Below are 13,597 nucleotides of genomic sequence, written 5' to 3'. Positions count from 1 at the left end.
TTATAGAGTTAGTGTTTTAACAAATGAGTAGGCTGGATGATATTGAGGTAACACAGCTTAGGTTAGTTGGCAAGTTAGTAACATGAGTTAGGTGTATAATTTACTCATAGTGAAAGTTAGATAAGTAATTACTTTGATTTGATTAGTTAATTAAATTTTTTCACATACCGTGTTAGGGAGACAACTCTGCAATGCTTGGAGCAATCACGACACCTCATTGTACAACTCCTCCCAATCACCATATATTTAGGCAATTGCCTTTTGTTTTACCATCCAAACCTTCTAGTATGACGGCTTGAAGTGATAGCTCTGTCTCACTATTCTCTATAGAACAGGAATGGTCACTGATGGATTGGACTGTATGAGTGGCAGGTTGATTTTGCATATGAGATTGCCGTCCAACTGTCGGTGATCCTGTGACATGGTGGGGCCAGACACGTGTGTGGTCCGCCGAATTTATGCACCTTCCTAACCATTTTAAAAACAGTCGAATTAAAATCTAAACAAAATAAGAACGATGAAGAACACAATGAATTAAAATATAATAACACTCACCAATATATGAAATTCTGTCGGAGGGCGACATGGAGACTCCAAGGACAACCATCTGTAAATTGCCGGCAATGTATCTGATACTTGAATTGATCCGACTCGACTATTCGATACTCGGCACTTCTTCGGATGTTGTAATTCATCACGCCTTGCAGCACTGCCTCTTGGCTTCTGAATCTATGACCAACCTGAAACTCCACACCACCATCGGTGTTGTAATCGTCGGCCCCCATATTCAAAAACGAAGTTTCCTCGTGCATTGCATCCAAATCTAATGTATGGTAGTAGCTGGGTACAGATGATAACTCTGGAATTGGACGTGGAACAGGCAAAAGGTATTGAACTGATCCATCAACAGGAGTCTCAGGTATGAACTCATTGTCGTCGTCGTCGTCGTCAGAGGAACCACTTTCGTGGCTATCGGCAATGTACTCTTCGTCGGATTCCCCATCCTCAACGTCCATGTCCTGCACTGGACTAGCACAGTGCAACGGTCGTGGTGTGAGCGGAGGGTCATCCAGTACGAAATTTGAGCCGCCAGCACCACCACCACCAGCATCACGAACTTACGCAGAAAGCTCCATCACTTGTTCAACTATAATTCTGCCAAGCACGTCAAACAAGCCGCACATGCTTGCTCATCACCATCGAGCCAGAATAGACGAAACTGAAATACACCATTCCCCATTGGTGCTAGCATCATAAACCCAACTCTACCAACCTCTTTTCTCTCACCACCACCGACGTGCGTTAATATCATACTCTTTAACTCAAACAACGAATTTGCTCTTCGAGTTCAGAACAATGCAGGATTCTCATACTCAAATATAACCCTGCTGTCATTGTTTCTCATCTGACAGTTGGGATACACCATCACAACAAAGAAACCACTGTCACTAGATATTTTTGCTAAATTTTTCGAAGAAAAACAGTAGAAAAAGAAGAATTGAGATATTTTTGAGGAATACTAGCAGTTTCCTAATCCTTTTAGGAGTTATTTTTGTCCTATTCTATCTTGTTTACTGTGTAAACGTTTTTTACTCCCATGTATCTCGTTTACACTATAAAAGAGATAAGTTTTGTCATATCTCGTTTACATGACTAAACAACTATTTCTCACGTATCATGTTTGTAAACGTGATACATTATCACATGTTCATGTTTTATCTCGTTTACAAATAGTTAAACTTATCTCGTCTACAGTATAAACGAGATAAGACACTTTATGAAAATTGGTAAATATCCTCAAATTAACGTATATTCGTAATTTAAATATTTATTTTATTTATTTAAAAAAATCCTATGTTTCTACCTTATTCAATTAATAAAGTATTAATATCTTTTAAAAAAAAATACATTTATGCTATATCTATTTATAGTAAATTAATAATTAATAAAATTATTTTAATTGAGCTTTAGACGCACTTTTTATTTATTGTAGACTATTGACCAATATGTATTTCTGAGTTAATACTAATTTTTTTTTCTTTTTTACGTTAAAAATATTCGCCATATTCATTTGCGTTCTGTATATATTTGGTTCAGTGCTCCTCACTTAGCTTTTCTTTATCTTAGTTTAGCGTATTTTTCCTCTTTATAAATAATCTTTTTATGTTGATATTCTTGTTCAACATAATTTATATATCATTTTAGAGTTTGAATATACTCCTCTATTTCAAAATATATTTTTTTTATACTCAACGGAACTTACACTCATATTTTAAAATATTTGTCACCTTAGAGTAGTTTTGTAAACCTCAAGAAAATAATAAATAGTTAGCGAATAAATTAATTATTAACCAAAGTGATTAGAAAATGGGATTTGATAGTTTAATGTGATAGAGAAAATTAAAACGAGAATTTCGATACTAATTTTAAAGAATTTCGATACTAGTTTTGTAACTCCAGATTTCTATTTTCATTTCTTTAGTCTAAATATTGTTAGTAGGCCTAGTCATAGAATGAAGTTAGGAAATTGTGGTAACTTGAAGGTAAAGAAAGATTTGTTTAAAAGGTAATAAGTGATTAGAGGAGATGGTATTTGATCGATAAAGATGAGAAAAATGGTATAAGAGGTAATTGAGAGAGTAAAGTGACATTAATAATGATGAGATGAGACATGAATCTTAATGATGTTGAATAATTGAGAATGATGAGATGAGACGTGAATCACTATGAGATTGGAAATGATAAATTGTAAGAAACGATTGAATAACTTGAGTTTGGGGCGTTGCCCTCCCCATGTCAGTCGGGATTTTTTCCGTGGTTATTATTGAGCTTGGGGTGTTGTTTCTCCATGTCAGCCTGGGATTCAACCCATGGATAACATTCAGCTTGGGGTATTGTCTTCCCCATATCAACTTGGAGTATTGTTTTCCCCATGTCAGCTTGGGATTCGTCCCATGGATATTATTAAGCTTGTGGGCGTTCTTTTCCCCATGTCAGCTTGGAGATTCTCCCCATGGTCTATTTTTGAGCTTGAGAACATGTCGAGATGGCTACGTAACCGACAGTTGATACCAACGGCCGTAGGATAGGCATGCATCATATGCATTTGTATGTATGGCTTGTTTGTGCATTAATTGAGATTGCCTAATTGATTATAATATGCTAATTGTCATAATTGATATCTGTATTCTACCTGTGCTTGCTTTGTCTGCTTGTCTGTCTTTGTAATTACCGGAGATGGGGGAACAGAGGAAAGGCAGAGAGATTGAGGATTCTATTTAAGTTCCAGCTAGATTTAAGGAGGTGATTTAGTTGAGAAAGCCTTAGAGAACCACCCTGATTTATGGTTTCTGTTTAGTTCTTTAAGTTTTATAATCTGAGTGTCGGCATTGTAGGATTGCCTCTGGCATTCCCAGGACCTTATATATTATGTGCATGGCACCTTTATCATGCTGAGAACCTCTGGTTCTCACCCCATACTGTGTTGTGTTTTTCAGATGCAGGTCGAGAGGCTGCTCGCTAGGCGTCTGGACTTCTGAAGCAGAGTAGTTCCTGGGTTTATTTTAATATATAGCTTATGTATATACATATACTTAACTCTCTCCGATTGACTTGTTATTTTGTTCCTTTTAGAGGCTAATGGAGAGCTAGGATTTTATTTATGTATTTTGGGCTTTGGGATATGTATATATGTATGTAAATATTCTCCGGCCAGCCTTGGCTTCGCAGGCTGAGTTAGGAGCTTGTTATTTTGTATCTTTTTGGCTCTCTACCCCTAGTTTCTATTATATTATGTTCGTTGACTGTCGGTTTCTTCGCACGCAAGTAACCACGTTCCTGAGCGTTGCGCTGTTTATTTTCACAAATTTTGTTTGACCAATCCTTCAAGGCTCCTAGTATACTACATTCTTTCGACTATTATATATATTTATATCCTATCTTAGAGGTCGTAGCACCTCGCCACCTCTGTTTTACATCCTAGGTGTAAAACTCTATGTGGTAGGGTGTTACAAGTTTCGGTTCATTGAAAATTTAATATATTTAAATATAAATTATATCCTAATACAATAATGAAGTTTCAATGCATAAAATTTTTAAAGTAAAAGTATCTTCGAATGCAAGTATTATTTAACCGTGTTTTTCAATTTTATGATTTTATTATTTTTATCCTTATTTTAAATATTAATTTTTAATCATTATTTACAATTTTTGAAACAGAATTTTCTGTCAAAATAATATATTTCTTTCCTAGAATTGTAAAATCTAATAATTTTTCATATCCATATTAAATACTAATTTGGGAACTAATTCTTATATACACCATGAAAGAAGAGTGATTTTTTCTCTAATTAGTTATCACAAATATTTAAGAAAAGAGAGAAAAAATATAATAAAAAAGGATAAAAAAAATTGGTGAATGGTTATAAACTATAACATGGGGCTTAAAATTTTTTATTCGAAGAGGAAAATATCTCTAGTTTCGGAAGGATAGAATTAAATATCTCATGTTTATCATTAATTTAAACTAATTAATATAGAACACAACATGATTAATATATGTGCATGTCGTAATTTATTGACTAATGATATATAAATAATAAATATACCACAATTTCAATGGTTAATGATAGCATTTTCGTTGACCGTCAAATAAAAAGATGACAAATAACTCTAAAATCATACACTTGCATTAAAAAAAATTATTCTCTTGTTGAGCGAGAGAGAGAGAAAGCGAGAATGAGAGCGAGCGAGAGAGAGCGAACGAGAGCGAGTGTGTGGGCGGGAAACATAGGGAGGGGTAGATCTAAGGAACTTGATAAGGATCCTAGGGTTTGGAATCGAGAAGAGTATCAGCGGTTAGAGAATGAATCCTTCTCCATTTTCGTGAGTAACCTCCCAGAAGACATATCAAAGAGGGAGTTATTCTGCCTATTCAACTGGATGGGACGTATAAATGATATATATCTATTCCGGAAACAGAAAAATGGATTCATGCATATGTTTGCTTTTATTCGGTACACAACAAAAGGAGGAACTTTGAAAGTAATAGTGGAAATGAATCGATTGTGGCTGAGAGGTAAAGTTGTATCTGTGGGAGAAGCTAAATATAGAAGAATGTTGGGAACATGGAACATAACCAATGGGAATAGAGGTGATGTCACAATTTCGATGGTAGTGGAGCATGATCCTTTGATATCTGGACGGGACCCAAGGACGAAGGAGGTTGAAAAAGACCCAAATGGAAATGGCTGGACTAAGAAGGTAGAAGTAGAAGCTGTGACAGAAAATTTGGAATGGCTGCAGAGAAGCCTTGTAAGGGGGCACGACGAAGCCTATTGATTTTGATTCTTTGAAGGAAATGATTGCGAAAAACATCCCAAATATAGTCCAAGTTCGGGAAATGGGAGCTTACAAAGCGCTCTTAACCTTTGATAGTGTCTTGCATACTAAGGAGACATACACATTCAACATGAACATGCACCTACAATTGTTTCACAGTGTATGGAAGTGGGAGGAGTCGGAACATAGTGAAACTCGAAGAGTATGGTTGGAATGTTTTGGGATTCCGTTGCATGCATGGTCGTCAACACTTCTAGAACGATAGGAGGTCAATGGGGAGAAGTGGTTGGATGTGACAAAGAGACGGAATTGTGTAACTCGTTCACTGTAGGATGGGTCCAGATTGATACTTGTGTAATGGATGTGATTCAAGAATGGATCCATATAACAATTGGCGCGGGGGGTTTTGATGTTCTAGTGAAGGAGATAGGACATGAGGCGTGTAATTTGCACTGTACGGCGAACATGAGGAATGAAGGGGCAGGTATAGAGTGGAATCATGTTAAAAAAAGCAGGAACTCAGGAATGGTTACAAGGCAGAGACAGGGAACAGAAGCTTTGCATGGAGGAACCCCAGACGAAGAGTTGTCGATGATGGTAAACCGGAGCGAGGAAGAAGATAAGGGCAGAATCGTAATCGTAGACTTAATTTTAAATGAATGGATTAATAGCAGTAATGGCAGTAGAAATCATGATCGTGAGAATAGTGCAACGGTTCAATTTGTAACTGGCAATAATCAACGAAGGTGCGTTAATTTTGGGGGAAGATGCAGTTCAAGTTACGTGGCTGACTCTGATAGAACAATAACATGTAAGTTAAATGGGCTGCGAAGGAAGTCCAATAATAAGCAAAAAAAATTCCTTCTCTAAGTGATTCGTGGGCCAGATGCAATAACATATTAGAGGAGAGAAAAATGGCCTTGGCAGGCCCAAAGTCGTCAAAAGCTGCGAATCCATCAGTTGGGCCAAGGTTGAAGGAGCCAGGTGGGGTAGCCAGAGTGAGGCATGGGTTTGGGTCCTCCTTTCCAGAACGAGCAGCAGAAGGTAGCGGCGCTCAGTTCTTCTTCGAGGGGGAGGGCGATGCGACTGATAGCAAAAGAAATGGCGAGACGCGGTTGGCGGGGGACATCCGAAGCCGGTTGCTCTGCACGGTGGGAGAGGGTGTCCGAACTGATGCAGATGCGGCTGTTGAGGATAATGAGAGTGCGACTACGGGCGGGACAGGGGTACCAGCAACTATGGATGGTCATGCAGGTCATGGCGAGGTGGTGCAACATGGAGTAGATGACGACGAAGGTGGAGGATATAAGGGGGGTGCTGCGGAGGGAGGATTAATATTGGGGAGTGGTTGTGACGGTAGAAGGATGGTTGCTGAACATGAAGATGATGGCCATGGAAGGAATTATCCTGGGAACGAGGATATCACTAATGAAGCAGAGGACAGTGATAGTCAGAGCTCAGAATTGCGGGAACAGTTGCTGGAAAACGGAAGGACTTGGGAGCTGGCCAAAGAGTCAGGTGCTATATTGTATAATGAAGAGGATGACATTATGGCAATCCTTCAGGCACAAAATGAAGAAATAGCTCGCAAAAGGAAAGTGGCAAAGCAGAAGGAAAAGATGAGACTGTGCAGACCCAAAAAAAAAAAAAACAAGTGTGTACAAAAAATTTTAAATGAATTTTAGTGCATGGAATGTTAGGGGTTTATGGGATGACGGGAAGTTGAGAATGGTGAAGGACTTAAAGAAAAAATATAGTTTAAATTTGTTAGGCCTGATTGAGACTAAAAGACAGGTTGTGACGAATTTTGATGTTGCCAGAATATGGGGGAGAGATGATTTAGGCTGGGAGTATGTAAGCTCTGATGGTGCATCTGTTGGGCTGCTGTTAATATGGGATGAATCAGTGTTTAAAATGAATAACTACTATAAGGGGGAGAGGTGGCTATATGTCGAAGGAGTAATGTTTAAAGAGTAGTTTCCATTGCGCTTTTGTATTGGTCTATGGTCCTCATAATAGAGATGAGAAGTGTCATGTTTGGGAGGAGCTAAGCTATATAGCTGGGTTATGTCAGGTCCCTTGTTGTTTTATGGGAGATTTTAATGAGATAGTACATGTGGAGGAAAGAAAAGGTGCAACTACTGTACCTCGGTCAGGGGAAGAATTTAGGAACTGGATACAAGATATGCAATTAGTAGATTTGGCACTCACTGATCGCGAGTTTACATGGTTTCGAGGTCGCTCTTGCAGTCATATAGATAGAGCTCTGGTTAATGTGGAGTGGCTAGAAGCGTTTCCAGAAACTTGGTTACGAGGGGGCCAAGGGAATTGTCAGATCATTGCCCTATAATACTGGAGGACAAAAAGCTGAGGGGAGGTCCAAGGCCGTTCCAAAGTCTGGATTCGTGGTTTACACATGATTGATTTCTCAGTATGGTTAAAGAGGAATGGAGAGGTTTGGGGGAGATACAGTTCACAGATAAGTTGAAGGCACTGACAATACCGCTAGGGAGATGTGATGAACGGATTTTTGCTAGTAAAGAATTCACAATAAATTCCCGTTGCAAGTATAGTTTCTAAACCAACAATAATCCTTTCATACAAAAAATTGGTTGTCACTAAAACAAACTCAAAAAAATTAAATCGAAGTATTTAAACCTCGGGTCGTCTCTCAAGGAATTGCAGGGAAGTGTACTTATAATTGGTTATGGAAAAGTATCTTTTTGGATTTTTGAAATAGGAAACAAGAAAAGTAAATTGGAAGAAATTAAATTAATAACTAAGAAAACTCTTGGCAAGGTATGAAAATTAGACGTCCTATCCTAGTTATCCTTATCAATTGTGATGAGAATTGTCCATTGCTACCACTTAGTTAACCTCTAACTATGAAGGAAGGTCAAGTGGATGAATCAATTTGATTCCTCAAGTCCTAGTCAATTCCTAAGGAAAGACTAGCTTTAGAGGGATCTAAATCAACTAGCAACTTTCAATTATCAATCAACAAAGGAGTTTGATAACTTAAGAGTCTCCAATTACTCAACCAAAGCCAAAAGGAGAGAAATCTACTCTAAAGCCCAACCAAGCATTTTATCAAACACTTGGAAGGCATAACATAAAGACATAGAAATTAATAAGAGATAATAAAACCTAAACAACCAATTGAAAGTATCAATAACATAAATTGAAGAAAGCAATCATAAATATAAAATACCTCAAATTGTATTAAATAGAGAATCAAATCTAACATGAGAATCCATAAACTAAAATAGCAACATAAAGATATCAACAAGAAAAATAGATAACTAAAGTGATAGAGCTAATAAGAGTAGAAGAAAACTAAATTAAAGTAAAATAGAAATATGAAATTGAGAAGAATTAAAGCTAAGAATCCTAAAACCTAGAGAGAGGAGAGAGCTTCTCTCTCTAGAAACTACTTCTAAAACCTAAAATTATGTGAATGAAAGTTGTGTGAATGAATGAATGATTCCCCCACTCTGCAGCCGCTAATCTGTGTTTTCTGGGCCGAGAACTGGGTCAAAAACAGCCCAGAAATCGCTGGGGGCGAATTCTGATACGCTGAATTTTCGCAGATGCGCGCATGCGCCACTTATCTGCTGAGCAACCAAGGCAAATTATATATCATTTCGAAGCCCCGGATGTTTGCTTTCCAACGCAATTGGAACCGCCTCATTTGGACCTCTGTAGCTCAAGTTATGATAGATTTAGTACGAAGAGGTTAGGCTGGACAGCTTAGTGATGGATTATTTTGGAAAACGAAATGAATTCCAAAACACCTTAAAACTAACCGGCAAGTATAACAGATCGCATCAAGTAGTAAAACTCACTTAGAGTGAGGTCGATCCCACAGGGATTGATGGATCAAGCAACTTTAGTGGGTGATTAGTTTAGTCAAGCTAACATTGAGTGAATTGTGTGAAATTGTAGCCAACAGAAAGTAAATGACAAGGAATTTAAAATGCAAAAAGTAAATTGGACAGAAACTTAAAGAGCAAGAAATGTAAATTGCAAAAACTTAAATGACAAGAAATGTAAATTGCAGTAAATTGTAAAGGGGGTTGGGGTGCTGGAAATTAAATAGAGCAGTAAAGCAAGCAATTGAAGAGATCTTGAGAACAAGTAACAGGAAATTTAAGGTGCAGGAAAAGTAAATTCAAATCACAGCATCTCAAATGTAAAGTGTAGATGAACAAAAGTGCAGGAAAAGTAAATTCAAATCACAGCATCTCAAATGTAAAAATTGCAGAAAAGGAAATTGTAGCAGAAAAGTAAACCAGCAAGAAAACTCAATTCAATTATGAAATCTAAAAAGACAAGTGAAGATCTCAGGGGATCAATGAGACTAGAAAACAAGTCTAGATCTCAACCCCTTCCTTGATCCAGCAGAAGACAATATTGCAGAAGAAAGAAAGAGGAAGCAGCAAATGAAATTTGAATTATCTAGAAGAAGAACAAAGAGATTTCAGAGTGAGAATTGAAACAGAATTCCTTCAATTCTCCAATTTAAGTTAAGATGTAAAAGTGAGCTCTCTACTACTACTCTCTCTTGGAGCCCCCCTCAATGAAATGGAATTGATGCCTTTATATAGGCTTTACAAAGTGAAAATAAAAATGAAATTAAAATTCTAAACAAATTACCATTAAAATAAATTCCTAAGCTAACTAATCCTTGTGCCTTTGAGTGATGATAATGGGCTTAGCTTGCTTTGGATTTGAGGAGAAATGGGTTTGGTTGGCCTTGATTCAATTTGGTGAGAAATTGAATTTAAATGGAATTTTGGTTGAATTTTGGCCCATGAGTGTTTGCTCCCAATAGAGTGCTCTGCTCTTGTGGGGAGCGAAGCATCATGGTTTGCTTGTGTTGCCTTGTGTGCACCAAGCCCCTTGACCGTGCCAAATTGTGCGTGACATGCTTCCCTGGGCCGTGTCAAACTCGTGCAAGGAATAAGGAGAGTAGCGTTCTGCTCTTGGCAAGAGCGTAGCACTCCTTTTGCTTAGGTGAGGTCCCAAGTTCAAATCCTTGTGGCTTCACTAGCAAACATTTTCCTTTGAATTTTTCTTGGAGAGAGCACGACAATGCTCTCCAAGAGAGCGGAGCACAATAATTATGTAGAGCGCTACTTTGCTTTGGAGTGAGGTTCCAGCTTCGAACCTTGGTGGTTGCACTTTGGTATATTTTTGTTTGTTTTCGGTCCTTAAAGATGTCTTTCACTCGTACCTCAATTTTGTGCCAAATATGGATTGCCATATATTGTTGGAAAGCTCTAAATGTCAGCTTTCCAACGCAACTAAAAGTACATTAATCGGACATCTGTAGCTCAAGTTATAGCTCTTGGAAGGAGGCATGGTCATGCTGTGGGCGCCCAGATTTTAACTTAGCGAAAATTTTGCTTCCAAGCTCATTTTGAACTCTTATAGCGCTCTGCTCTTGGCAAGAGCGGAGCTTTGTGTGCTGATTGTAAATATCCTTTAATTTGGTCATGGGTCATGCTTTTAAAAGCGTGGTCTAAGGCTCCAAAGTGTTCTCCAACTTCAAAGTGTGTCCCAAAGCTCTTTTTTCTCCTTTTTAGCTTATTTTGTGCTTTTTGCTTCTTTTTCTTCTTATTTCCTACAAAATTTATAAAATCAAAAGATCAAGGAAATATACCATTTAAGTACCAAAGCATTCATTATTCAAGCACAAATTATCAATTTCTTGTATGAATAAGCATAGAAAAATATGACATGGTGACATGTCATCACTTAGCAATTCCTTCAATTTCTTGTATTCCTTCCACTTTTGCATGCTTCCTTTCTGTTCTCTAAGGCGTTTAGAGATGGTCTGATGGGAAAGATAGATGAGGATGATGCTGTGACCTTAGAGAGGATGCCGTCGGCTGAGGAGATCAGAGAGGCTGTGTGGGAGTGCAAGTCCTCTAAGGTGCCTGATGACAAGTCATCTTAGCCTAGTTTCACTAGCCTTTTTCTTTTGTTTTCAATTGATTTATGCACTTTCTTGAGCCATAAGCAAGCCAATTGGGTAGATTTTCATGCTTCCTTTGATTTAATCAACCATGTATGAATTCATGCTATTTCATGAGGTTTTATGCTTGAAGGAATTCTATTTCAATCTCATCCTGAGATCTTTCTGTTTTATTTTACTGCATAATTGAATTTCCATTTCTGTTACTTGCTTCTTCATCTACTTTCTCTGTAATTTACATTTCCTTTGCAATTGCTCTTGTTGGATCTAGAAAGGCATTGAGATCTAGACTTGGTTATCTAGTCTCTTGGGTCCTGAGATCTGAATTATCATTTTACTTTCTCTGTTTAACGCTTTTCATGTTCATTTACATTTCCGTTTTAGATCCGGTTCAATCCAAGCCATCTTCTACTCTTCTGTGTGTTGAATTTTACTTTTCCTTGTTTAATTTCTGCAAATCCAATTCCCAATTCCCTTTACAATTCAAGCCATTTACATTTCTTGCACTCTAAGATTCTGCAATTTACATTTCTTGCGTTCTAAGCTTCTGCTCTTTAATTTCTTCCTCTTTAAGATTCAGCACTTTAAATTTCAGTTCTCTTTAATTTCATGCAATTTGAATTCTGCAAATCACAAATCTCTCAACCAAATCTTGATTTGCTTAACTAAATCAACCACTAAACTAAAATTGCTCAATCCTTTAATCCCTGTGGGATCGACCTCACTCCCGTGAGTTATTATTACTTGATGCGACCCGGTGCACTTGCCGGTGAGTTTTGTGTCGGATCGTTTTCCGCACATCAAGTTTTTGGCGCCGTTGCCGGGGATTGATTAGATTGACAATGATTAAGTGAGGTGGTGATTTAGATCTAGCATTTTTATTTTCTGTTTCTCTAATTTTTGACTAACACGCTAACTGTTTGAAATTTTGCTTAAACTAAACTTCATTCTAGCAATAGACTGAAGAGTTACTGGTGGTGTTTCTTGTGTTTTTTTTGTATGTCAGGTACAGGGAGATCCATTCCTGTTTTATCTGAAACTGACCAGAGAACTCTTAGAAGGTTGAGAAGAGCTGAAAGAGGGAAAAATATTGTTGGAGAGGAAGAATCTGAGGAAGAATATCACGAGATGGAAGGAGATCCATCTAATCCAGGAAGAGGGGCTTTCCAAAGGTGACAAAGTGCAATTGATATATCAACAACTGGGAGCAATCCAACAGACTGATGACTATTACACTGTCAGCAACATACTCTCGTTGGAACATGCTGAAATTGAACACCAGAGAACAAAGAGGAGGATCACAGTCAGGGGAGACAAGTTGAGGCACTACAATCCTCAACCACCATAAAAGAAAGCTCCAAGGTCAAGCTAGTGACAATAAAGAAGCGCTTGTTGGGAGGCAACCCAACCTGAGGTAGTTTTCTTTTCATAGCCTTTTCAATAAAAATGTTGAATAATTGGTATGCATTGCAAGGAGCTAAGTTTGGTGTTGCACACCAAAACAATTTAAGGGAGAATGAAGGATTCTAAGTTTGGTGTTCCACCAAAACCTCATTTGAAAAGCATATTCTCACCTCCTGCACAATACTAGCTCTAAGCAATCAAACAGGTTATTCACTTACTTAACTGATTTCTAGTTTTAATTTCATAATCTTTAGTAAGGAAACAAGATTTTACATATAGTCAACCTGTTGCATCAGAGGAAGTGGCAAGGAATTAAGTTTGGTGTTCCCACACCAAATCAAACCCAAAAGCCACACTCAATTCATGCATACTAACCAGTCACCTAAGGGCTTGAGAAGCAAGCAACTTTTGAGAATGCAGGGAACTCACTACAATTTGAAGACACTATGCATCATAACTCAAAAGGGCACAACAGAAGGAAGAACAAAGGAACTGCAAACCAATAGGTGGTATCTACACTTAACTCTTACTGTTGAAAAATGCTTTGACTTGTGTCTTGCTAAAGTGTTCATCTAGTACAAGTAGAATCACTCTTAAAATAAGTAAGCTAGCCTATGTGTGTGCTTGTGTGTTTACTTTCACTGAACAAAAAGCATGCTTTGTCCCCTGCATCTTTAATTTAATAAAAGAAATGTTTGAATGTGAAGTGAGATAGTTCTCTGTTAGATAGAAGTACAATAAAAGTAAGTGGTGGTATAAATGTGTGATTGCATAATAGCTCACTTTTAATGAATAAGAGAACTAGGATGTCTCCTCTTAAGTAGAAAGTGGCCTACTGTCTATGAAGCTCAATCAAATAAAAATCCTTGGTTA

At 37.6% G+C, this 13,597-nt stretch overlaps 1 pseudogene; it reads left to right on the top strand.

The window, feature by feature from the left end:
• The window catches only part of LOC107647622, a 9,875-nt pseudogene continuing 7,460 nt past the window's right edge, over positions 11,183-13,597 (top strand).

This window comes from Arachis ipaensis, chromosome B06 (assembly GCF_000816755.2).
Source record: "Arachis ipaensis cultivar K30076 chromosome B06, Araip1.1, whole genome shotgun sequence".
NCBI classification, from domain to species: Eukaryota; Viridiplantae; Streptophyta; class Magnoliopsida; order Fabales; family Fabaceae; genus Arachis; species Arachis ipaensis.
This window is presented reverse-complemented; position numbering and strand designations above follow the sequence as displayed.